Here is a 23,558-nt window from a genome sequence, read left to right as displayed (position 1 = left end):
ATTCACCCCACAACCCTTCTGAAAGGAGGATCAATATTTTAGGTTGGGAGCTTTTCAAGGCCGGAAGTCTGTCGTCCTCCCTGCATGAGAAATTGGGAGCTATATGAGAGAGGGGGAGAATTATTTCAGCTGAGACTGTGGATTTGCAGCTCTGTACATGTGACGCATGCTTCTTTTCTGTGGACTTGGTGGGCCATAGTGGAGGGAGTTTCAAGTAGCTGAGGTAAAAGGAAATGAAGGCTGCCTGGCTGGGGATTGCAGCAGAGATGGCCTCAGGGCAGTGGCTGAATCACAGAGATGGCCATGGAGGATGTGAAAGACATCAGGACAGTGGCATTCATGGGCAACACAGCGGGATAGGAAAAGTCAAATATAGAGTGTCACGGAGTCCCCGGGCGATGCTCTGGAACTGCTCCCCATGAAGCCAGGCAGGACTCTGGGGCAGTCTCCTTTCTGTGAGCAGCCTTGTCTTCAGGACACAAAGCTCACACAGCTTCCACCTTCCTGGGTCTGACCTCGGAGCATTCAGCATCCTCTACCCCTCCGTGCGCTTCCCACAGCGAGTCCGCTCAGGCGGGGCTCCTGGGGAAGCCAGAGGGTCCTGCCCCCCAACTCCGCAGTCAGACGTGACTCTCAGCCAGCCAGTAAAACAGAGGTTTATTAGATGACAGGAACATGGTCTAAAACAGAGCTTGTAGGTGCAGAGAACGGGACCCCTCAGCTGGGTCCATTTTGGGGGGCAGTGAGCCAGACAACCACTTCTGCCCTTCACTCCATGTCCCAGCCAGCCTCAAACTGAAACTCCCTCCAGCCCCTCCTCCTCTGGGCTTTGTTCCTTTCCCCGGGCCAGGAGGTCACCGGATTCCTTTGTTCTCCAACCCTTTAGCTCTCACCTTGCAGGGGGGAAAGGCCCAGGCCATCAGTTGCCAGGAAACAGGGTGTCGGCCATCCTCTGTGTCCAGACTCCTGCACACACATGCCCTCTAGGGCTCTGCAGTGATTATACACCCTTACCCCACCACCTAGATACTTAAGACCTGACTAGGGGAAACTGAGGCACCCCCACACTATTCAGAGGAAACATTAAGAACAGTCCCACTTCGTCACATCGAGACAAAAAGAACAGGAGGACTTGTGGCACCTTAGAGACTAACCAATTTATTTGAGCATAAGCTTTTGTGAGCTACAGCTCACTTCATCGGATACATGATAGATTTCCACTCCATACGGCTAAATGCAGTGCCTTGCATAATGAAATATAGAGATGTGCGTGAAAAGGAGAGAGTGAAATCTGCCTGGTGAGGGAGAAAGGAAGCAGCTGAGGATTTTTTAGGGCTAAAAATATAAAAGTATTCTTTAAACCTGCAACTCTTCTTCGAACACTGGAGGGGCTGGGACCAAAGTTAGGTAAGGAGTGAATTGGGAATAGACATGGCAAAGAGAAGAGGAGAGAAGCCAGAGCTATCGAGGTGAATAATATCGAATCGCAGTATGAGAAGCAGGATGTCTGCCTGTGTGACTGCACCCTTTCCTCACTCAGGGGCCAGGAGAGTGATTACAGAATGAGCAAGGAGCAGAGAAGCTGGAAGACGCTTCTCAATTGTGCATTGCTTGCTGATATAATTAGCTATAGGTAAGGCTAAGATTTTGTTATGGATATCTTTAGTAAAAGTCATGGACGGGTCATGGGCAATAAAGAAAAATTCACAGAAACCCGTGACTTTTACTGAAAATATCCCTGACAAAATGGGTCCCCACACCATCTGCAGAGGTTGGGCAGCTGTGGGTGCTGCTCCGAGCTCTGGGGGCCCCCATTGCCCATGGGGGCTTGGAGCTCCAGGTCCCCTGCTGCCCCGAGCTCTGGGGGGTCCCCGCAGCAGATGGGAGCTCTGTGTGTGTGGGGGGGGGAGGGGGGCTGCTGCCCGCGGCGGCCAGGAGCTGTGGCGGTGGGGTGACCTTGCAGCTCCTGGCCAGCATGGCTGAATTCATGGAGGTTGCTGGAAGTCACAGATTCCATGACTTCGGCGATTTCCATGAAGAAATCATAGCCTTAGCTATAGGCTGCAATCCAATAGGAGCCACGGCAGGATGGAAGGAAGCACTTGGAGCTGAGGAAATGTTATGAAGGTTAGTTCCCAGAAAGGACCCGTTTTTCCATGAGTGGATACAGAGTTTGGTGTTTGTGTATATGTTTATCCATTGGTACTGTTTGCTATGATGTGCTGTCTGCACATACAGCCCATCTTTATCTCCCTTATTCTTTGTATTTTCTGTATTGTTGTTATATAGTGTAACAAACTTGTGGCCACCTGCCACATAGCTGAACATTCCTGACTGTGGGTCAGATAATGTCTTTATTGGGCCAACTTCTATGGGTGAGAGCCCAGGCTCTGGCATCCTCCCTCCTCATGGCCTGTCAGAGGTGGGGCTCCAGCCGGAGCCTGAAAATCTACCTGGAATTGTACAGCCCTGCAAGCTTGTGTCAAATGACCCAGGCCAGCCCCGGGTGTTTAATGGTAGCATAGAAACTCCCAGGGGAAGGGAATATGTGGAGCGTTGGGTTCTGGGAGCTGTCTCAGCTCGCAGGGGCAGCACTCAGCCAGAGGGTGGGGATGTTACTGAACTGAAATAAAACAGCAGGGCTGGACAGCTGCTGCTCCTGAAGCCAAAGGTTCAATTTAAAAGGAGCCAAGATTGATCGCAGGAGTGAGAGACCTGGCAGGTCAACTCTGGGGAAGTGACTGAGTCTCACACTGGTCTGTGCCAGGCCATGACCTGTTGCTGCAATGGGTCACCTGTGCTAGGTCTGGGACCAGTTCCACTGCCCATGTAGATGGGACAAAGCCGAGTGCAGCCCACAACAAAGCATGTGAGTGAGATACATTCCCCCACAAGCTTGCAACACTGCGGGAGCTAGGGTGCACCCACCTTTCCCCTAAGAATCACCATGGATCAGCTCCCCCGTTTCAGGTGCATGGTAGGTGTTTGTGTCCATGTGCCTGTCTGGCATGGTGTCAGCTGTATGGTGACAGGGGCTCTGTGTCCCCCTATGTGGCGTGTGTCCCTGTGCTGTTGGGGGAGGGGGGATGTAAGTTTGTGCCCCATGCCATCCCCATGCAGGGGGCTGCATGTCATGCGCCTCTGTCCTGTGTAGGGCGTCACTGTGTCCCATGGCTATGTAATGGGCTGTGCATCCATGTCTGTGAGTGGTGTGACTCTGTGAGGTGTCCCTATGTCTGGGTCCATGTCCCTGTATCTGGGTATCCCTGTATCATGGACCCATATCCCTGGGTCCATGTCCCTGCAGAATGTCCTGTGTCCAGGCAGGCTGTCCTGTGTCCATGTCCATGAGGGGTGTCCCTGTATCCATGGGGGAGGGGAGAAGAAGGGGTTGTGTCCACTTCTTTGTGTCCGTGCAGGGTGTCCCCTTGTCAGCATCCCCGTGTCCATGTGGGGTGTCCCATGTCCATGTCCCCATGCTGGATGTCCTATGCCACGTGTCCCCATGTCCACGTGGGGTGTCCCATGCTGCATGTGGAGTGTCCCGTGTCTGTGTCTCCATGCCCATGGGGGGTACCCATGTCCCCATGACTATGCAGGGTGTCCCTGTGTAGGGGTGTTCCCATATCCGTGTCCCCGGGTCCATGTGGGATGTCCCTGTGTCCGTACAGGGCAGCCTATGTCCACGCACCGGGGGTTAGTCAGTGTCTGTGTCCCTGCAGGGTGTCCAGTGTCTCTGTGTCCTCATGTCGATGTGGGATGTCCTGCATCCATATCCCTGTGCCCATGCAGGGGGGCTGTGTCAATGTCCCTGTTTCCCCAGGGGGTGTCCTAGGTCCCCATGGGGTATCCTGTGTCCTTGCGTCTAAGCGGGCTGACCTGTATCCATGTCCCCATGTCTGTGTGATGCCCTGTGTCCCATGGGGTGTCACCATATCTGTGCAGGGGGTCTGTGTCTGTGTGGAATGTCCTGTGTCCACGTCCCCCGTGCTGTGCAGGGTGTCCTGTGCCCACAGATGGGATTGTCAGTGTCCCCACAGGGTGTCCCATGTCCCTCTGAGGGGTGTCCCCATATCCATGTGAGGTGTCCCATGTCTCTGTGTCTGTGCAGGTTGTCCTGTGTCCAAGCCTGGGGGATTTGTCAGTGTCCCTGTAGCGTGTCCCCATGTCCATGAGGGATGTCACCAGGTCTGTGCCATCTCCACAGAGGGGTTTGCGTCAGGGTCCCTTTGTCTCTGTGAGATGTCCCTGTGCTGTGTGCAGCATCTGTGTCCCTGTGTCTGTGTGGGATGTCCATTGTCCATGTCCCTGGGTCTGTGTGGGGGCTGTGTCTATGCAGGGTCTATGTCAGTGTGTGTTCCCCCCCCCCCGGTAGGGTGTCCCTGGGTCTGTGTCTGGGGTCCTATATCCGTGTCCCTGTGTCTGTGTGGGGTCCTATGTCAGTGTCCTGGTGGGGTATCCCCGTTTCTGGGGGGAGTGGGGAAGTTTCCTGTGTCTCTGGCTCTGGGTCTGTGCAGGGGTGTCCTACATCCATGCGGCGGGATGTCCCTGTCCCTGTGTGGGGTCCCTGTCCCGGCGGGTTTGTCTGTGTTCCTGTGGGGGGCCCTGTCTCCATGGGGTGTCCCTGTCCCCGTGGGGGGGCCCTGTCCCGGCGGGTTGGTCCCTGTCCCCGTGGGGGGGGTCCCTGTTCCCGTGGGGGGGGTCCCTGTCCCAGCGGCTTTGTCTGTGTTCCTGTGGGGGGCCCTGTCTCCATGGGGTGTCCCTGTCCCCGTGGGGGGGCCCTGTCCCGGCGGGTTGGTCCCTGTCCCCGTGGGGGGGCCCTGTTCCTGTGGGGGGGTCCCTGTCCCGGCGGGTTGGTCCCTGTCCCCGTGGGGGGCCCTGTCTCAGTGGGGGGGGCCCTGTCTCCATGGGGGGTCCCTGTCCCAGCGGCTTTGTCTGTGTTCCTGTGGGGGGCCCTGTCTCCATGGGGTGTCCCTGTCCCCGTGGGGGGGCCCTGTCCCGGCGGGTTGGTCCCTGTCCCCGTGGGGGGGCCCTGTTCCTGTGGGGGGGTCCCTGTCCCGGCGGGTTGGTCCCTGTCCCCGTGGGGGGCCCTGTCTCAGTGGGGGGGGCCCTGTCTCCATGGGGGGTCCCTGTCCCTGTGGCGGGTCCCTGTCCCCGTGGGGGGCCCTGTCTCAGTGGGGGGTCCCTGTCCCCGTGGGGGGCCCTGTCCCGGCGGGTTGGGCCCTATCCCAGTGGGGGGCCCTGTCTCAGTGGGGGGGTCCCTGTCCCCGTGGGGGGCCCTGTCCCGGCGGGTTGGGCCCTATCCCAGTGGGGGGCCCTGTCTCAGTGGCGGGTCCCTGTCCCCGTGGGGGGCCCTGTCTCAGTGGGGGGTCCCTGTCCCCGTGGAGGGCCCTGTCTCAGTGGGGGGGGGCCCTGTCCCCGTGGGGGGCCCTGTCTCAGTGGGGGGGGGCCCTGTCCCCGTGGGGGGCCCTGTCCCGGCGGGTTGGGCCCTATCCCAGTGGGGGGCCCTGTCTCAGTGGCGGGTCCCTGTCCCCGTGGGGGGCCCTGTCTCAGTGGGGGGTCCCTGTCCCCGTGGAGGGCCCTGTCCCGGCGGGTTGGTCCCTGTCCCCGTGGGGGGCCCTGTCTCAGTGGGGGGGGGCCCTGTCCCCGTGGGGGGCCCTGTCTCAGTGGGGGGGGCCCTGTCCCCGTGGAGGGCCCTGTCTCAGTGGGGGGGGGGCCCTGTCCCCGTGGGGGGCCCTGTCCCGGCGGGTTGGTCCCTGTCCCCGTGGGGGCCCCTGTCCCTGTGGCGGGTCCCTGTCCCCGTGGGGGGCCCTGTCCCGGCGGGTTGGGCCCTGTCCCCGTGGGGGGCCCTGTCTCAGTGGGGGGGGCCCTGTCCCCGTGGGGGGCCCTGTCCCGGCGGGTTGGTCCCTGTCCCCGTGGGGGGCCCTGTCTTAGTGTGGGGGGGGCCCTGTCCCCGTGGGGGGCCCTGTCTCAGTGTGGGGGGGGCCCTGTCCCCGTGGGGGGCCCTGTCCCGGCGGGTTGGGCCCTGTCCCCGTGGGGGGCCCTGTCCCGGCGGGTTGGTCCCTGTCCCCGTGGGGGGCCCTGTCTTAGTGTGGGGGGGGGCCCTGTCCCCGTGGGGGGCCCTGTCTCAGTGTGGGGGGGGCCCTGTCCCCGTGGGGGGCCCTGTCTTAGTGTGGGGGGGGCCCTGTCCCCGTGGGGGGCCCTGTCTCAGTGTGGGGGGGGGCCTGTCCCCGTGGGGGGCCCTGTCTTAGTGTGGGGGGGGCCCTGTCCCCGTGGGGGGCCCTGTCTTAGTGTGGGGGGGGCCCTGTCCCCGTGGGGGGCCCTGTCTCAGTGTGGGGGGGGGCCTGTCCCCGTGGGGGGCCCTGTCTTAGTGTGGGGGGGGCCCTGTCCCCGTGGGGGGCCCTGTCTCAGTGTGGGGGGGGGCCTGTCCCCGTGGGGGGCCCTGTCTTAGTGTGGGGGGGGCCCTGTCCCCGTGGGGGGCCCTGTCTCAGTGTGGGGGGGGGCCTGTCCCCGTGGGGGGCCCTGTCTTAGTGTGGGGGGGGCCCTGTCCCCGTGTCCTTCCCCGGTCGGGCCCGGAGTCGCGGGGGCCGCCGGGCCGGGCGTGGGCGGCTAGAAGGGCCCGGCCCGGCCCGGCCCGACCCCCCCGGCTCCGAGCGGCGCCGCCCCGAGTCTCGGTGCCCGGGCGGGGCGGGGACTCGGCCGGGCGGGGCCGGGGCTCCGGGCCGGGCCGGGCCGCGGCGGCGGGACGCGCAGGGGCTGGAGCGGCCGCGCGGGAGCAGGTAGGAGCCGGAGCCGGGGCCGGGAGCCGCTTCCCGCGGGGCGAGCGCCCAGAGACCCCCCTGGCGCCCCCCGAGACCCCCCTGGCCCCCCACCCCCGCCGACCCCTCCCTGCCCCGACCCCCTGAACCCCCCCGGCGCCCCACCCCCGCCGACCCCTCCGTGCCCCGACCCCCTGAACCCCCCCGGCCCCCCACCCCCGCCGACCCCTCCCTGCCCCGACCCCCTGAACCCCCCCGGCCCCCCACTCCCGCCGACCCCTCCCTGCCCCAACCCCCTGAACCCCCCCGGCCCCCCACCCCCGCCGACCCCTCCCTGCCCCGACCCCCTGAACCCCCCCCGGCGCCCCACCCCCGCCGACCCCTCCGTGCCCCGACCCCCTGAACCCCCCCGGCCCCCCACCCCCGCCGACCCCTCCCTGCCCCGACCCCCTGAACCCCCCCGGCCCCCCACCCCCGCCGACCCCTCCGTGCCCCGACCCCCTGAACCCCCCCGGCCCCCCACCCCCGCCGACCCCTCCCTGCCCCGACCCCCTGAACCCCCCCGGCGCCCCACCCCCGCCGACCCCTCCCTGCCCCGACCCCCTGAACCCCCCCTGGCCCCCCACCCCCGCCGACCCCTCCCTGCCCCGACCCCCTGAACCCCCCCCGGCGCCCCACCCCCGCCGACCCCTCCGTGCCCCGACCCCCTGAACCCCCCCGGCCCCCCACCCCCGCCGACCCCTCCCTGCCCCGACCCCCTGAACCCCCCCTGGCCCCCCACCCCCGCCGACCCCTCCCTGCCCCGACCCCCTGAACCCCCCGGCCCCCCACCCCCGCCGACCCCTCCCTGCCCCGACCCCCTGAACCCCCCCTGGCCCCCACCCCCGCCGACCCCTCCCTGCCCCGACCCCCTGAACCCCCCCTGGCCCCCCACCCCCGCCGACCCCTCCCTGCCCCGACCCCCTGAACCCCCCCGGCCCCCCACCCCCGCCGACCCCTCCCTGCCCCGACCCCCTGAACCCCCCTGGCCCCCCACCCCCGCCGACCCCTCCCTGCCCCGACCCCCTGAACCCCCCGGCCCCCCACCCCCGCCGACCCCTCCCTGCCCCGACCCCCTGAACCCCCCTGGCCCCCACCCCCGCCGACCCCTCCCTGCCCCGACCCCCCCTGGCCCCCCACCCCCGCCGACCCCTCCCTGCCCCGACCCCCCACCCCCGCCGACCCCTCCCTGCCCCGACCCCCTGAACCCCCCCGGCCCCCCACCCCCGCCGACCCCTCCCTGCCCCAACCCCCTGAACCCCCCCGGCCCCCCACCCCCGCCGACCCCTCCCTGCCCCGACCCCCCACCCCCGCCGACCCCTCCCTGCCCCGACCCCCTGAACCCCCCCGGCCCCCCACTCCCGCCGACCCCTCCCTGCCCCAACCCCCTGAACCCCCCCGGCCCCCCACCCCCGCCGACCCCTCCCTGCCCCGACCCCCTGAACCCCCCCTGGCCCCCACCCCCGCCGACCCCTCCCTGCCCCGACCCCCTGAACCCCCCCTGGCCCCCCACCCCCGCCGACCCCTCCCTGCCCCGACCCCCTGAACCCCCCCGGCCCCCCACCCCCGCCGACCCCTCCCTGCCCCGACCCCCTGAACCCCCCCTGGCCCCCCACCCCCGCCGACCCCTCCCTGCCCCGACCCCCTGAACCCCCCCTGGCCCCCACCCCCGCCGACCCCTCCCTGCCCCGACCCCCTGAACCCCCCTGGCCCCCACCCCCGCCGACCCCTCCCTGCCCCGACCCCCTGAACCCCCCCTGGCCCCCCACCCCCGCCGACCCCTCCCTGCCCCGACCCCCTGAACCCCCCCTGGCCCCCCACCCCCGCCGACCCCTCCCTGCCCCGACCCCCTGAACCCCCCCGGCCCCCCACCCCCGCCGACCCCTCCCTGCCCCGACCCCCTGAACCCCCCCTGGCCCCCCACCCCCGCCGACCCCTCCCTGCCCCGACCCCCTGAACCGCCGCTCCGGCCCCCTGAACCGCCCCAGCCCCCCCATTGCGCCCCACTCCCGCCGACCCCTCCCTGCCCCGACCCCCTGAACCCCCCCTGGCCCCCCACCCCCGCCGACTCCTCCGGCCCCCTGAACCCCCCCGCTGCGCCCCACTCCCGCCGACCCCTCCCTGCCCCAACCCCCTGAACCCCCCCGGCCCCCCACCCCCGCCGACCCCTCCCTGCCCCGACCCCCTGAACCCCCCCCGGCGCCCCACCCCCGCCGACCCCTCCCTGCCCCGACCCCCTGAACCCCCCCGGCCCCCCACCCCCGCCGACCCCTCCCTGCCCCGACCCCCTGAACCCCCCCGGCGCCCCACCCCCGCCGACCCCTCCCTGCCCCGACCCCCTGAACCCCCCCCGGCCCCCCACCCCCGCCGACCCCTCCCTGCCCCGACCCCCTGAACCCCCCCCGGCCCCCCACCCCCGCCGACCCCTCCCTGCCCCGACCCCCTGAACCCCCCCGGCGCCCCACCCCCGCCGACCCCTCCCTGCCCCGACCCCCTGAACCCCCCCTGGCCCCCCACCCCCGCCGACCCCTCCCTGCCCCGACCCCCTGAACCCCCCCGGCCCCCCACCCCCGCCGACCCCTCCCTGCCCCGACCCCCTGAACCCCCCCTGGCCCCCCACCCCCGCCGACCCCTCCCTGCCCCGACCCCCCACCCCCGCCGACCCCTCCCTGCCCCGACCCCCTGAACCCCCCCCGGCGCCCCACCCCCGCCGACCCCTCCCTGCCCCGACCCCCTGAACCCCCCCCGGCGCCCCACCCCCGCCGACCCCTCCCTGCCCCGACCCCCTGAACCCCCCCTGGCCCCCCACCCCCGCCGACCCCTCCCTGCCCCGACCCCCTGAACCCCCCCTGGCCCCCCACCCCCGCTGACCCCTCCCTGCCCCGACCCCCTGAACCCCCCGGCCCCCCACCCCCGCCGACCCCTCCCTGCCCCGACCCCCTGAACCCCCCCTGGCCCCCACCCCCGCCGACCCCTCCCTGCCCCGACCCCCTGAACCCCCCCTGGCCCCCCACCCCCGCCGACCCCTCCCTGCCCCGACCCCCTGAACCCCCCCGGCCCCCCACCCCCGCCGACCCCTCCCTGCCCCGACCCCCTGAACCCCCCCTGGCCCCCCACCCCCGCCGACCCCTCCCTGCCCCGACCCCCTGAACCGCTGCTCCGGCCCCCTGAACCGCCCCAGCCCCCCCATTGCGCCCCACTCCCGCCGACCCCTCCCTGCCCCGACCCCCTGAACCCCCCCTGGCCCCCCACCCCCGCCGACTCCTCCGGCCCCCTGAACCCCCCCGCTGCGCCCCACTCCCGCCGACCCCTCCCTGCCCCAACCCCCTGAACCCCCCCGGCCCCCCACCCCCGCCGACCCCTCCCTGCCCCGACCCCCTGAACCCCCCCGGCCCCCCACCCCCGCCGACCCCTCCCTGCCCCGACCCCCTGAACCCCCCCGGCGCCCCACCCCCGCCGACCCCTCCCTGCCCTGACCCCCTGAACCCCCCCGGCCCCCCACCCCCGCCGACCCCTCCCTGCCCCGACCCCCTGAACCCCCCCTGGCCCCCCACCCCCGCCGACCCCTCCCTGCCCCGACCCCCTGAACCGCCGCTCCGGCCCCCTGAACCGCCCCAGCCCCCCCATTGCGCCCCACTCCCGCCGACCCCTCCCTGCCCCGACCCCCTGAACCCCCCCTGGCCCCCCACCCCCGCCGACCCCTCCGGCCCCCTGAACCCCCCCACTGCGCCCCACTCCCGCCGACCCCTCCCTGCCCCGACCCCCTGAACCCCCCCTGGCCCCCCACCCCCGCCAACCCCTCCCTGCCCCGACCCCCTGAACCCCCCCTGGCCCCCCACCCCCGCCGACCCCTCCCTGCCCCGACCCCCTGAACCCCCCGTGGCGCCCCACCCCCGCCGACCCCTCCCTGCCCCGACCCCCTGAACCCCCCTGGCCCCCCACCCCCGCCGACCCCTCCGGCCCCCTGAACCCCCCCACTGGGCCCCACTCCCGCCGACCCCTCCCTGCCCCGACCCCCTGAACCCCCCCTGGCCCCCCACCCCCGCCGATCCCTCCAGCCCCCTGAACCCCCCCATGGCGCCCCACTCCAGCCGAACCCTCCCTGCCCCGACCCCCTGAACCGCCGCTCCGGCCCCCTGAACCCCCCCAGCCCCCCCATTGTGCCCCACTCCCGCCGACCCCTCCCTGCCCCGACCCCCTGAACCCCCCCTGGCCCCCCACCCCCGCTGACCCCTCCAGCCCCCTGAACCCCACCATTGTGCCCCACTCCCGCCGACCCCTCCCTGCCCCGACCCCCTGAACCGCCCCTGGCCCCCCACCCCCGCCGACCCCTCCAGCCCCCTGAACCCCCCGCAGCCCCTCATTGCCCCCCACTCCCGCCGACCCCTCCCTGCACTGACCCCCTGAACCCCCCTTGGTCCCCTATTGCCCCCCACTCCCTCCTACCCCTCCCTGCCCCAACCCCCGAACCCCCCTTGGCCCCCTATTGCCCCCCACTCCCGCCGACCCCTCCCTGCCCTGACCTCTTGAACCCCCCCTGGCCCCTCCATTGTGCCCCACTCCTGCCGACCCCTCCCTGCCCCGACCCCCTGAACCCCCCATGGCCCCCCATTGCACCCCATTCCCGCCGACCCCCTTATCCCTCCCACCACCCCCTGCCCCGACCCCCTGGCCTCCTGAATCCCCCTCATCCCTCCCACCACCTCCTGCCCTCCTGAATCCCCCTCATCCCTCCCACCACCTCCTGCCCAGACCCCCTTGCCCCCTGAACCCCAAAACAGAGGCTTTTCCAATTCTTTTTTTTGAGATCGGTGTGACCAGATCTTCATGCAGTATTCAAGGTGTGGGCATACCATGGATTTATATAGAGGCAACATGATATTTTCTGTCTCATTATCTATCCCTTTCTTAATGATTCCCTGCATTCTGTTCCCTTTTTTGGCGGCTGCTGCACAGTGAGTGGATGTTTTCAGAGAACTATCCACAGTGACTCCAACATCTCTTTCTTGAGTGGTAACAGCTAATTTAGACCCCATCATTTTATTTGTATACTTGGGATTATGTTTTCCCACATGCATTACTTTGCATTTATCAACACTGAATTTCATTTGCCATTTTGTTGCCAGGTCACCCAGTTTTTGAGATCCCTTTGTAACTCTTCCCAGTCTGCTTTGGACTTAACTATCTTGAGTAGTTTTGTATCATCTGCAAATTATACTATCTCACTGTTTATCCCTTTTTCCAGGTCATTTATGAATATGTTGAACAGTACTGGTCCCAGTACAGACCCCTGGGGGTCACCACTATTTACCTCTCTCCTTTCTGAAAACTGACCATTTATTCTTACCCTTTGTTTCCTATCTTTTAACCAGTCAGTGATCCCTCAGAGGACCTTCCTTCTTATCCCATGTTTGCTTACTTTGCTTAAGAGCCTTTGGTGAGGGACCTTGTCAAAGTCTTTCTAAAAATCTAAGTACACTATATCCACTGGATTCCCCTTGTCCACATGCTTGTTGACCCCCTCAAAGAATTCTAATAGATTGGTGAGGCATGATTTCCCTTTACAAAACCCATGTTGACTCTTCCCCAACATATGGTGTTCATGTATGTGTCAAACAATTCTTTTCTTTACTACAGTTTCAACCAGTTTGCTCAGTACTGAAGTTAGGCTTACCGGCCTGTAATTGCCAGGATTATCACTGGAGCCCTTTTTAAATATTGGCGTCACATTAGCTATCCGCCAGTCATCTGGCACAGAAGCAGATTTAAATGATAGGTTACATACCACAGTTATCAGAGTAGCAGCCGTGTTAGTCTGTATCCGCAAAAAGAACAGGAGGACTTGTGGCACCTTAGAGACTAACCAATTTCTTTGAGCATAAGCTTTCGTGAGCTACAGCTCACTTCATCGGAATGCATCCGATGAAGTGAGCTGTAGCTCACGAAAGCTTATGCTCAAATAAATTGGTTAGTCTCTAAGGTGCCACAAGTATTCCGTTTCTTTATACCACAGTTAGTAGTTCTGCAATTTCACATCTGAGTTCCTTCAGAATTCTCTGGTGAATGCCATCTGGTCCTGATGACTTATTACTGTTTATCAGTTTGTTCAAAAACCTCCTCTAAAGGCACCTGAATCTGGGACAGTTGCTCAGATTTGTCACCTAAAAAGAAAGGCTCAGGTTTGGGAATCTCCCTCACATTCTCAGCCATGAAGACCGATGCAAAGAATTCATTTAGTTTCTCCACTATCGCCTTTTTGTCCTTGAGTGTTCCTTTAGCATCTCGATCGTCCAGTGGCCCTCATGGTTGTTTAGCAGGCTTCCTGTTTCTGATGTGCTTAAATGTTTTTTTGCTATTATTTTCTGAGTCTTTGGCTACCTGTTCTTCACGTTCTTTTTTGGCCTTCCTAATTAAATTTTTATATTTCATTTGCTAGAGTTTATGCTCCTTTCTATTTTCCTCACTAGGATTTAACTTCCACTTTTTAAAGGATGCCTTTTTTGCCTTTCATTGCTTCTTTTACTTTGTTGTTTAGCCATGGTGGCACTTTTTTGGTTCTCTTACTATGTTTTTTAATTTGGGGTATACATTTAAATCGAGCCTTTATTATGGTGTCTTTAAAAAGTTCCCATGCAGCTTGCAGAGATTTCGCTTTTGGCGCTGTACCTTTCAATTTCTGTTTTACTAATATTCTCATTTTTCTGTAGTTCTCCTTTCTGAAATTAAATGCTACTGTGGTGGGCTGCTACGGTGTTTTTCCCACCACTGGGATGTTAAATTTAATTATATTATGGTCACTATTACCAAGCAGTTCAGCTCTATTCACCTCTTGGACCAGATCCTGTGCTCCGTTTAGGATTAAATCAAGAATTGCCTCTCCTCTTATGGATTCCAGGACTAGCTGCCTGCCTCCAAGAAGCAATCATTTATCTCTGCATCCCTACCTGAGGTGACATGTACCCAGTCAATATGGGGATAGTTGAAATCCCCCATTATTACTGAGTTTTTTATTTTTATAGCCTCTCTAATCTCCCTGAACACCATCCTGGCCAGGTGGTCGGTAGTATATCCTTACTTGTTTGTTCTTATTATTCAAGCCTGGAATTACTATCCATAGAGACTGGTTTCAGAGTAGCAGCCGTGTTAGTCTGTATTCGCAAAAAGAAAAAGAGAACTTGTGGCACCTTAGAGACTAACCAGTTTATTTGAGCATAAGCTTTTGTGAGCTACAGCTCACTTCGTCCGATGCATAAAGTGGAAAATACAGTGAGGAGATTTATATACACACAGACCATGAAAAAATACACATTGTAAGGAGAGTGATCACTTAAGATGAGCTATTACCAGCAGGAGAGTGGGGTGGGGGGAGAGAAAACCTTTTGAAGTGATAATCAAGGTGGGCCATTTCCAGCACATTTCCAGGAGTTAACAATAGAGATTCTGTGGTACAGTTTCGTTCATTTAAGGTTTTTACTTCATTTGACTTTACGTTTTCTTCCACATATACCTTTCTTAATAGTTCCCAACCTTCTGTTAACCTTTTTGACTGCTGCTGCTCATTGAGCTGAAGTTTTCAGAGAACTATCCACAGTGACTCCAAGACTCTTACTTGAGTGGTAACAGCTAATTTAGACCCCATCATTATATATGTGTAGTAGGTATTCATTTTTCCAATGTGCATTACTTTGCACTTATCAATGTGGTATTTCATCTATCATTTTGTTGCTCAGTCACCCAGTTTTGTGAGATCCCTTTGTAATTCTTTAATTTGTAATTTGTAATTCGCGGGTTGGATTGAAAGCCCTGACAGGCTGCATCTGTAGTTTGCCCTCCCCGATCTATATGTTGATAATTCTGTACTGTACTGTAGTTTCTACCAATTTGCCTGGTACTAAAGTTAGGTTTGCATCCTGTAATTGCCAGGGTCGCCTCTGGAGCCCTTTTAAAAAAAAATCAGTGTTACGTTAGTTACCTTCCAGTTATCTGGTACAACGACTTGTTTCAGTGATAGGTTACATACTAGAGATAATAGATCTGCAATTTCATATTTGAGTTCCTTCAGAACTCTTGGGTGACTACCATCTGGTCCTGGTGATATATTAGTGTTTAATTTATCAATTTGTTCTAAAACATCTTCTGTTGATGTATCAGTTTGGAACAGTACTTCAGATCTGTCACCCAAAAAGAATAGCTCTGATGTATGTATCTTCTCCACATCCTCTGCCGTGAAGACCAATGCAAAGAATTCATTTGGCTTCTCTGCAATGACCTTGTCTTCCTTGAGTGATCCTTTAGCATCTTGGTCTAGTTGCCCTAATGTCTGTTTGACAGATTTCCTGCTTCTCATGTACTTAAAAAATTCTTACTGTTAATTTTTGCAACTTTACCATGTTGCTTCTCAACTTCTTTCTTTGCCTGCCTTATTACACTTTTACACTTAACCCGCCAGAGTTTGTGCACCTTCCTATTATACTCACTAGGATTTGACTTCCAAATTTTAAAGGATGCCTTTTTGCTGTTGACAGCCTCCATTGTTCTGCTTTCTAGCCATGGTGGTGTTCTTTTGGTCCTCTCATTGTTTTTCTGATTTGGGGTATACATTTAGTCTGAGCCTCTGTTATGATGTTTTTAAATAGTCCCCATGCTTGCTGGCATTTAACCCATGTCACAACTCTTTTTAATTTCCATCTAACAAGCCTCCTCAGTTTTGTGTAGTTCCCCTTTTTAAGTGAAATTTTACCGTGGTGTGGGTTTTGGTGTTATCCCTCCATACAAGGATGTTACATTTAATTACACTGTGATCGCTATTACTGAGCTCTTATGTAATCACTATTACATCTGTGATATGGGTCCAGCAGCAAAGGTGGGTGAAGCTGAGGCATGCAGAGATTATGCTTGGGGGTTTAGTATGACGGTGTGAGTCACACAGCTGCAGTTTGTGGGTGAAATCCTGGCTCTGTTGAAATTAATGGCAAAATTCCCATTGATTTTAGTGGGGCCAGGATGTCACCCTCCAAGTGTCTCATGGCTACTGCTCCCAGAGGGCCTGGCATGCTAACTGCACAGTTAATACCCACCTTAGTTTGTTAGGAAGACTGGAATTGGGATTACAGGTACATGGAAGCTCTGATTTAATGATGCACTGTGCCAGATCTGCCCGTGCTACTGGTAGGTCTGGCAGAGTAAATTCTGATGGTCTGGGGAACATCGTCGATGTGGTGATGGTGTCAGAAGTAGTAAAGCTGTCGAACAGGCAGGACACCGAGAGGAACACTCCATTTGTAGGGCTAACGATATAGGCCTGATTTTAAAACCTGGCCTCTCTGTGCCCACAATTTGCTGCCCAGAGACATACATGTATAAATGACCTCAGTTGTGCCCACATTTAAGGAGACTGGGTTGAGCAATGTCCAAGCCTGGGACTGCTGCTTTAGGCAGTATTGTCACTGTTACTCCATCTGCAGCATAAACGCTGCCTTGTAAACACTATGGGCATGTGGCCCAGCTGTCAGGTAAAGCCATTAATGCTGCAGAGCACTGCCTTTATAATTCCTGTATAGAGCACTCTTGACAGAGGGCCATCTGGCCTAGGGATTTCGATCCTCTGGGGACATGTCCACACAGCGAGTGGCAGCAAGCGTGGAGCCAGGCTCAGGCTAGCTGTGCAAATGTAGCCTAAGAAAGGGGGTGGGCTCAGTCTGTACAGCTGTTTTTAGTGCCCTAAGAAAAGGAGGACTTGTGGCACCTTAGAGACTAACCAATTTATTTGAGCATGAGCTTTCATGAGCTACAGGGCTGTGTGGACATACCCATGTGATCTGAGTTCCAATGGCCAGGGGGCTGTTCTGGGGTAAACCAGCAGGAGGGACCTGTATTTTGTGGCACTTGGTATTGACCTAATAGCTTATGAGAGAAAATAACTCCAGGGAGAGACAGGAGGGCAGCACAGCGGCTCCTAACTGTATAAACCCAGGGGCAGATGTTGGGGCCTCTGGGTGCTGCTGTGATACAAACATTGAACAATGTTATTTTGCTTGTCAGTAATTTGGGCCTGCCCTCTCTACCAAGCAGAAACACTAAGCCTGAGGCCTCAGAGTTCAAAGGTAGGGTTGGTGCTGTGTGCATACTACTGGGGCGCTGAGGCCTTGTTGGTGTTGAGGAGTGGGGTACAGATGGGCAGACCCCCTCCAGTTGAGAGACCAGGTGCAGGCTTCACCCCATGGGTGTATCTTGGCTAATGTTCTCATTCTACTAAATCTCCTTTGTTTTTTAGAAAAGCCTGGGTTCAGGCATAGTGAGGGACAGAGGCAGCTTACTTTATAGATGATATGAGCTGAGCGGCAAAAGGTGCCACCTTGATCAGCTCCTGAGGGGGGTGCCTTATGACATCTGCAATCAGAGCAATGGAAGCAGGCACCTCCTGCACCTCCTCTCCCTGCTACAGGATGTCTGACAGAGTGATGCCAAAGCTGATGTGTTATCCTTCACATGGTCTAGCCTCTCCTTGTGCAAGCACCTTCTCCTCTGCAGCTCCTGACAGGTAGAGCTGCCTCGCTCTACTCTTTTCTAGTTCTAGTTCCTATCCTGTCCTCATCTCTGTAGCATCTTTGTGCCTTCCAGTCATTCATTAAGCAAAGTGACTTATGTCTGTCATGTGAGGTTTGCCATGTTTCCATGGCTTTCAAATTTCTGCTGAAAAGAACCACTCTCCTGCCCCCCACTTGCCACTGCCTCTCTCTACTTGGCTTCTGTTACAGTCTCTGTCTTTACCTCTGACAAAGATAGGAGAGAGAGTGTCTGCCATACACAACTCTCCCAAATACAGTCACTTTGTACCATACGGCACAATCTCACCCCATCTACTCCTCCTTACTCACTTCCCTGCTTCCCATTGTGCTGTGTGTCACATTTCAACTTCTCGTCTGCACTTTGAGTGCAGAAACTGCCTACATCTCTGAGCTGGCTGGTGTCTGCTTCCCACACCCCCTGTTCTGCCAATGACAGCAGCTGCAGTTGTCTCAGTTTTTGTCTCCAGTGCGCCTTGTAACCTTCCAAGATCTTTTTGTCACCAAATTCAAATCTCTTTTATAAACCTGCTTCTGAAATAGTTTACAAAAGGAGCCTGTTTGCAGTTTAATTACAGGTGGCCTGCAAAGGGATTTGAAAGGATTGGGCTTGGACTCTTGTGTGACGGAGAGGGCAGCCCAAAGGCGTTTTATTCTCATTTATTCGTTTCCAGCTTTTTTTAACCTGAAAAATATTATGACTATAAAGAAATATGGCTTTGTTGGAGGATCAGTGGGAGGCCTCAGAGGTATTTTGTTGAGCTCTTTGTGCTAATAAAACTAACAAAAACAACAAAAAACCCCTAGACTAGAAATCTTCTCTTTCAGCACAGGTTTTCTGTGTTGTTTTGTGAGGTCATCATGTATGCAAGCTACCCTGTCACCACAGAATCCTCCAGCCTTGACAGTACTTAAGTACTGGAAAAACAAGCAGAATTTTATTGTATTTATTTTTACAGAACCTTTTCGGGATCCTACGTCTATCATAAAAGGGAAGAAATGGCACAAGCTCAGTTTTTTTCCTTTGCAGGTTCCTGTTGAAACAAGTAGTATTAACCATCCAAGGGCAGCTGGGGGTAGTTTATTTTGTGGAAGTGTCGGTCACAGCTCTGTAGCAAAGGGTGGGTGAAGATTTCTCTCTGAAGTTTGGCTGAGATCCCTCTGTATCTCTCACATGTTAATGATTGAATTGAGTCTACAGATCTAGCACATGCTCTTCAGGGATAGTTGGACTTTCTATAATATTGTTATGGTAAAATATTTGCTCACTCTTGCAGAGGAAGCACTTAGAACTACCTTTCTCTAAGATTTTTCCCCAACAGCCTCAATTCACCACCCCCAATTAAAATACCAGGGTCCCCACAAATTGCAAATTTTCATGTATGTGTCTTTCTCCCTCACATGTCTCTGAGAGAGGCCACTGTTTAAACTGTGCAATTATGTTTAACCTACAAGGTGTTATTCCCTGTTAGGTACAGGTATTTTTTTGTGAGAGCACCCCGATGTGCCATGTGCTTTCCAGATATTCAAGAAGGAAGGAGAGTCCCTGCCCTGAGAAGCTCAAAGTTTAGAGATAGACCAAAGCCAGGGGAGGGAAGTAACAGAAAGTGATTGTTATACAAACCATCAAGATTTGCTGTGGGCAGCACAGTTCTGTTTGTTATAACTGAATGAATATCACCAAAGAAAAGCCAGAGGAACTGCCCAGGCCTGTTAGCTACTTAGAATCATAGAATCATAGAATATCAGGGTTGGAAGGGACCCCAGAAGGTCATCTAGTCCAACCCCCTGCTCAAAGCAGGACCAATTCCCAGTTAAATCATCCCAGCCAGGGCTTTGTCAAGCCTGACCTTAAAAACCTCTAAGGAAGGAGATTCTACCACCTCCCTAGGTAACGCATTCCAGTGTTTCACCACCCTCTTAGTGAAAAAGTTTTTCCTAATATCCAATCTAAACCTCCCCCACTGCAACTTCTGTGCGTGGACATGACTTCCCTAGTTCCTGGCTACAGCTGCTCTCCCCACATGCCTCTGTGATCCTCCATTCACTGGACTTAACGTTTATTTTTAATAGTTAAATATTAATAAAAATGGACATTGGTAAAACGAAGTTGTTTAAAACTTTTTGGCAGGGGTTAAGGGAGTGGGGAGATGTGGCGGGGCATGAAACTAGTGAGTCTGGCTGAGCAAGAGGGGTGGAGAACTGGTGTGGGCAGCATGGCTGTGTGACCTCATTATGTGGAGCTCAGAGTTCAGCGTGTGAGTGGGATGTGTACACTGTGGGTGGCTCTGTGAAGGGACTTTGTAATGAAGATGATGTGTGTGAGTACACTTGCTGCCTTATGCTTGGCTTGGAAGTTAATGTTGCCTTAACTAGTTGTTTCCTACATTTCCAGTGATTGTGTCACTTGAAAATGTATTTGGGCAAAATTATAAAAGCTTTTTGCTATAATTACTTGTATTCCAGTACCACCTAGCAGCCCAGCCAAAAGCAGGCCCCCAGTGAGCTAGGAGCTTACAAACTGAGTAAGAGACAATCCTTGCCCCAAAGAGATGACAGTCTCAATAGACAACGCTGACAGAAGGATTGGAAATGTCCCAGATCACATAGCAGAGCTAGAAATAGAAGCCAATTCTCTTGACTCTCATTCCAGTGCCCCATCCACTGGACCATGCTGCTTCCCAATGGACTCCATCCAAAATCTAAATGAAAAGTCAAGCAATTAGAATTCGAAATGCTCTTGCAACTGTAATTCATATTGCAGGGGCTCTAATACCCTATCAACCTCCAGTGATCCCTTTACATAGCTGCCTTGTCTCTTAAGTACTGGGGCCCCATGTGTCTGTGAGTGTGTTAGTCTTCCAGCAAAAACAGGGTAAACAAAATCCATATTTCCAATGTACAAAAAACTCCATTAATTTTATCTACATCCATCCTAAAGAGGCTAAAAAGGGCACAAACTCATTTCATCATCCTCTTTCAGGTCACCCTCCCTCTGAGTGGTGGCTTCTTTGAGTAAGGGTCTAACACTCATCTGCTCCCTTGCCTTTCCCCAAAAATGGTGAATCCATTAATGAAAATTTCTTGTCTGGCCTCATTTCAGATGCAAAGAGAGAGGCTGAGGGATGTGGGAAATGGATCTGAAATCTATGAGTCGCTGTGCGGCAGAAACGTGACAAAGTCTCCACTACCCCTTTCCGCTGTATAACCTGGTTTGGTCCAGTCTGGACAGATGGCACCAAACAACATTGTAACCAGGTTAAAAGCTGCTGTGCTTTGCTTCAAGTCTCTACTTTCTTATCCTGCACTGGCTGGTCTCGCTGAAAGGACAGACGGATTTGTTGTAGGATACCGGTCTGGCTCTGCCAGGCTGCAGATTCCTCAGCGTGCTGCAGCATGGAGCTGGGATTTCTTCAGTAGGGCTCTGGGGAAGTTGCTAATCTAGGAACTGAGATGCAGTTAGGTATTGACATGTGTCACCTGCTCCGGTTCCGGGAGTGGGGGTGAGGAGTGCCTTGACAGGGTCAGGTAATTGCCTAGCTTTCTCCTCATATTCGTACAGGGGGCCCCAAGCCTGCCTGGGAGGGGTATCTTGCTGCTGCTGAGCTGAGTCAGGAATTCTGTGCTCTGTTTCAGCCCTGACCTCTGCTAGGGTGAAGTCTCCATGTTTGTTCAGTCCTGGGCCTTCCCTTCCTCTCCTGCACTGCCTTGAAGGGATTACCCAGTTCTGAGGTGAGAGGGAAATAGTGCTTGGCCAGAAGTCAGGGATAGTGACTCATTGCAGATATCAGGCGGAGTGCAGCTCTCCCTAGAATTTGCTTTTCGTGCTGCTGTGTCGGGCACAAAGAGGAGGCTCTTGGGCGGAAGCTTGGGGGAGTTTTGTTTTCACCTTTAAATCCAGAGGTTTAGATTCTGTAACATCTTCATTAATGATCTGGATGATGGGATGGATTGCACTCTCACCAAGTTCGCGGATGACACTAAGCTGGGGGGAGAGGTAGATATGCTGGAGGGTAGGGATAGGGTCCAGAGTGACCTAGATAAATTGGAGGATTGGGCCAAAAGAAATCTGATGAGGTTCAACAAGGACAAGTGCAGAGCCCTGCACTTAGGACGAAAGAATCCCATGCCCTGCTACGGACTGGGGACTGACTGGCTAAGTGGAAATGGTAGGAGGGAGAACAGCACAATAAAGACAATGGATTTCAAGAAGGCAGACTTTAGCAAACTCAGGGACTTGGTAGGTAAAATCCCATGGGAATCAAGACTAAGGGGAAAAACAAGTGAGCACAGTTGGCAGTTTTCCAAAGAGACATTATAAAGGACACAAGAGCAAACTATCCCACTGTGTAGGAAAGACAGGAAGTATGGCAAGAGACCACCCTGGCTTAACCAGGAGATCTTGAATGGTCTAAAACTCAAAAAAGAGTCTTACAAAAAGTGGAAACTTGGTCAAATTACAAAGGATGAATATAAACAAATAACACAAGTATGTAGGGACAAAATTAGAAAAGCCAAGGCACAAAACAAGATCAAACTAGCTAGGGACATAAAAGGAAACAAGAAAACATTCTACAAATACATTAGAAGCAAGAGGAAGACCAAGGACAGAGGAGGCCTGTTACTCAACGAGGGAGGAAAGACAATAACAGGAAATGTGGAAATGGCAGAGGTGTTTAATGACTTATTTGTTTTGGTTTTGACCAAGAAGGTTGGTGGCAATTGGATGTCTAAAATAATGAGTGCCAGTGAAAATGAGGTAGGATCAGAGTCTAAAATAGGGAAAGAACAAGTCAAAAATTACTGAGATAAGTTAGATGTCTTTAAATCACTAGGGCCTGATGAAATGCATCCTAGAATACTCAAGGAGCTGACTGAGGAGATATCTGAGCCCTTAGCAATTATCTTTGAAAAGTCATGGAAGATGGGAGAGGTTCCAGAAGACTGGAAAAGGGCAAATGTAGTGCCCATCTATAAAAGGGGAAATAAGGCAAACGGGGGAATTACAGACCAGTCAGCTTAACTTTTGTACCCGGAAAGATAATGGAGCAAATAATTAAGCAATCAATTTGGAAATGTCTAGAAGATAATAAGGTGATAAATAATAGTGAGCATGGATTTGTCAAGAACAAATCATGTCAAACTAACCTGATAGCTTTCTTTGACAGGGTAACAAGCCCTGTGGATGGGGGGAAGCAGTAGATGTGGTATACCTTGACTTTAGTAAAGCTTCTGATACTGTCTCGCATGACCTTCTCATAAACAAACTACGAAAATGCAACCTAGATGGAGCTACTATAAGGTGTGTGCATGACTGGTTGGAAAATCGTTCCCAGAGAGTAGTTATCAGTGGTTCACAGTGATGCTGGAAGGGCATAACTAGTGGGGTCCCGCAGGGATTGGTTCTGGGTCTGGTTCTGTTCAGTATCTTCATCAGTGATTTAGATAATGGCATAGAGAGTACATTTATAAAGCTTGTGGATGATACCAAGCTGGGAGGGGTTGCAAGTGCATTGGAGGATATGATTAAAATTCAAAATGATCTGGACAAACTGGAGAAATGGTCTGAGGTAAATAGGATGAAATTCAATAAGGACAAATGCCAAGTATTCCACTTAGGAAGGAACAATCAGTTGCACACACACAAAATGGGAAATAACTGCCTAGGAAGGAGTACTGCGGAAAGAGATCTGGGGGTCATAGTGGATCACAAGCTAAATATGAGTCAACAGTATAATGCTGTTGCAAAAAAAGCAAGCATCATTTTGAGATGTATTAGCCGAAGTCTTGTAAGCAAGACACAAAAAGTAATTCTTCTCCTCTACACCGTGCTGATTAGGCCTCAGTTTGAGTATTGTGTCCAGTTCTGGGCGCCATGTTTTAGGAAAGATGTGGACAGATTGGAGAAAGTCCAGAGAAGAGCAACAAAAATTATTAAAGGTCTAGAAAACATGACCTATGAGGGAAGATTGAAAAAAATGGGTTTGTTTAGTCTGGAGAGGAGAACACTGAGGGGGGACATGGTAACAGTTTTCAAGTACATAAAAGGTTATAAGGAGGAGGGAGAAAAATTGTTCTTGTTAACCTCCTTAAATTGCAGCAAGGACGATTTAGGTTGGACATTAGGAAAAACTTCCTAACTGTCAAGGTGGTTAAGCACTGGAATAAATTGCCTAGGGAGGTGGTGGAATCTCCA

The 23,558-nt window shown here is 56.3% G+C and overlaps 1 protein-coding gene across 3 annotated transcripts in view; it reads left to right on the top strand.

Annotated features, from left to right (window-relative positions):
* The first annotated feature begins 6,694 nt into the window (after positions 1 to 6,694).
* The window catches only part of DNMBP (dynamin binding protein), an 80,936-nt gene continuing 64,072 nt past the window's right edge, over positions 6,695 to 23,558 (top strand). For all 3 annotated transcript variants that reach the window (XM_084634411.1, XM_084634409.1, XM_084634408.1), the window contains exon 1: positions 6,695 to 6,779. The gene's annotated coding sequence lies outside the window, so the exon portion shown is untranslated. The remainder of the gene's footprint in view (positions 6,780 to 23,558) is intronic.

The sequence above is a fragment of the Lepidochelys olivacea genome (genome assembly GCF_965140295.1).
Source record: "Lepidochelys olivacea isolate rLepOli2 genome assembly, chromosome: 7".
Lineage (NCBI taxonomy): Eukaryota > Metazoa > Chordata > Testudines > Cheloniidae > Lepidochelys > Lepidochelys olivacea.
Note: the sequence above shows the minus strand (reverse complement) of the source record. Positions and strands in the feature narration are given on the sequence as shown.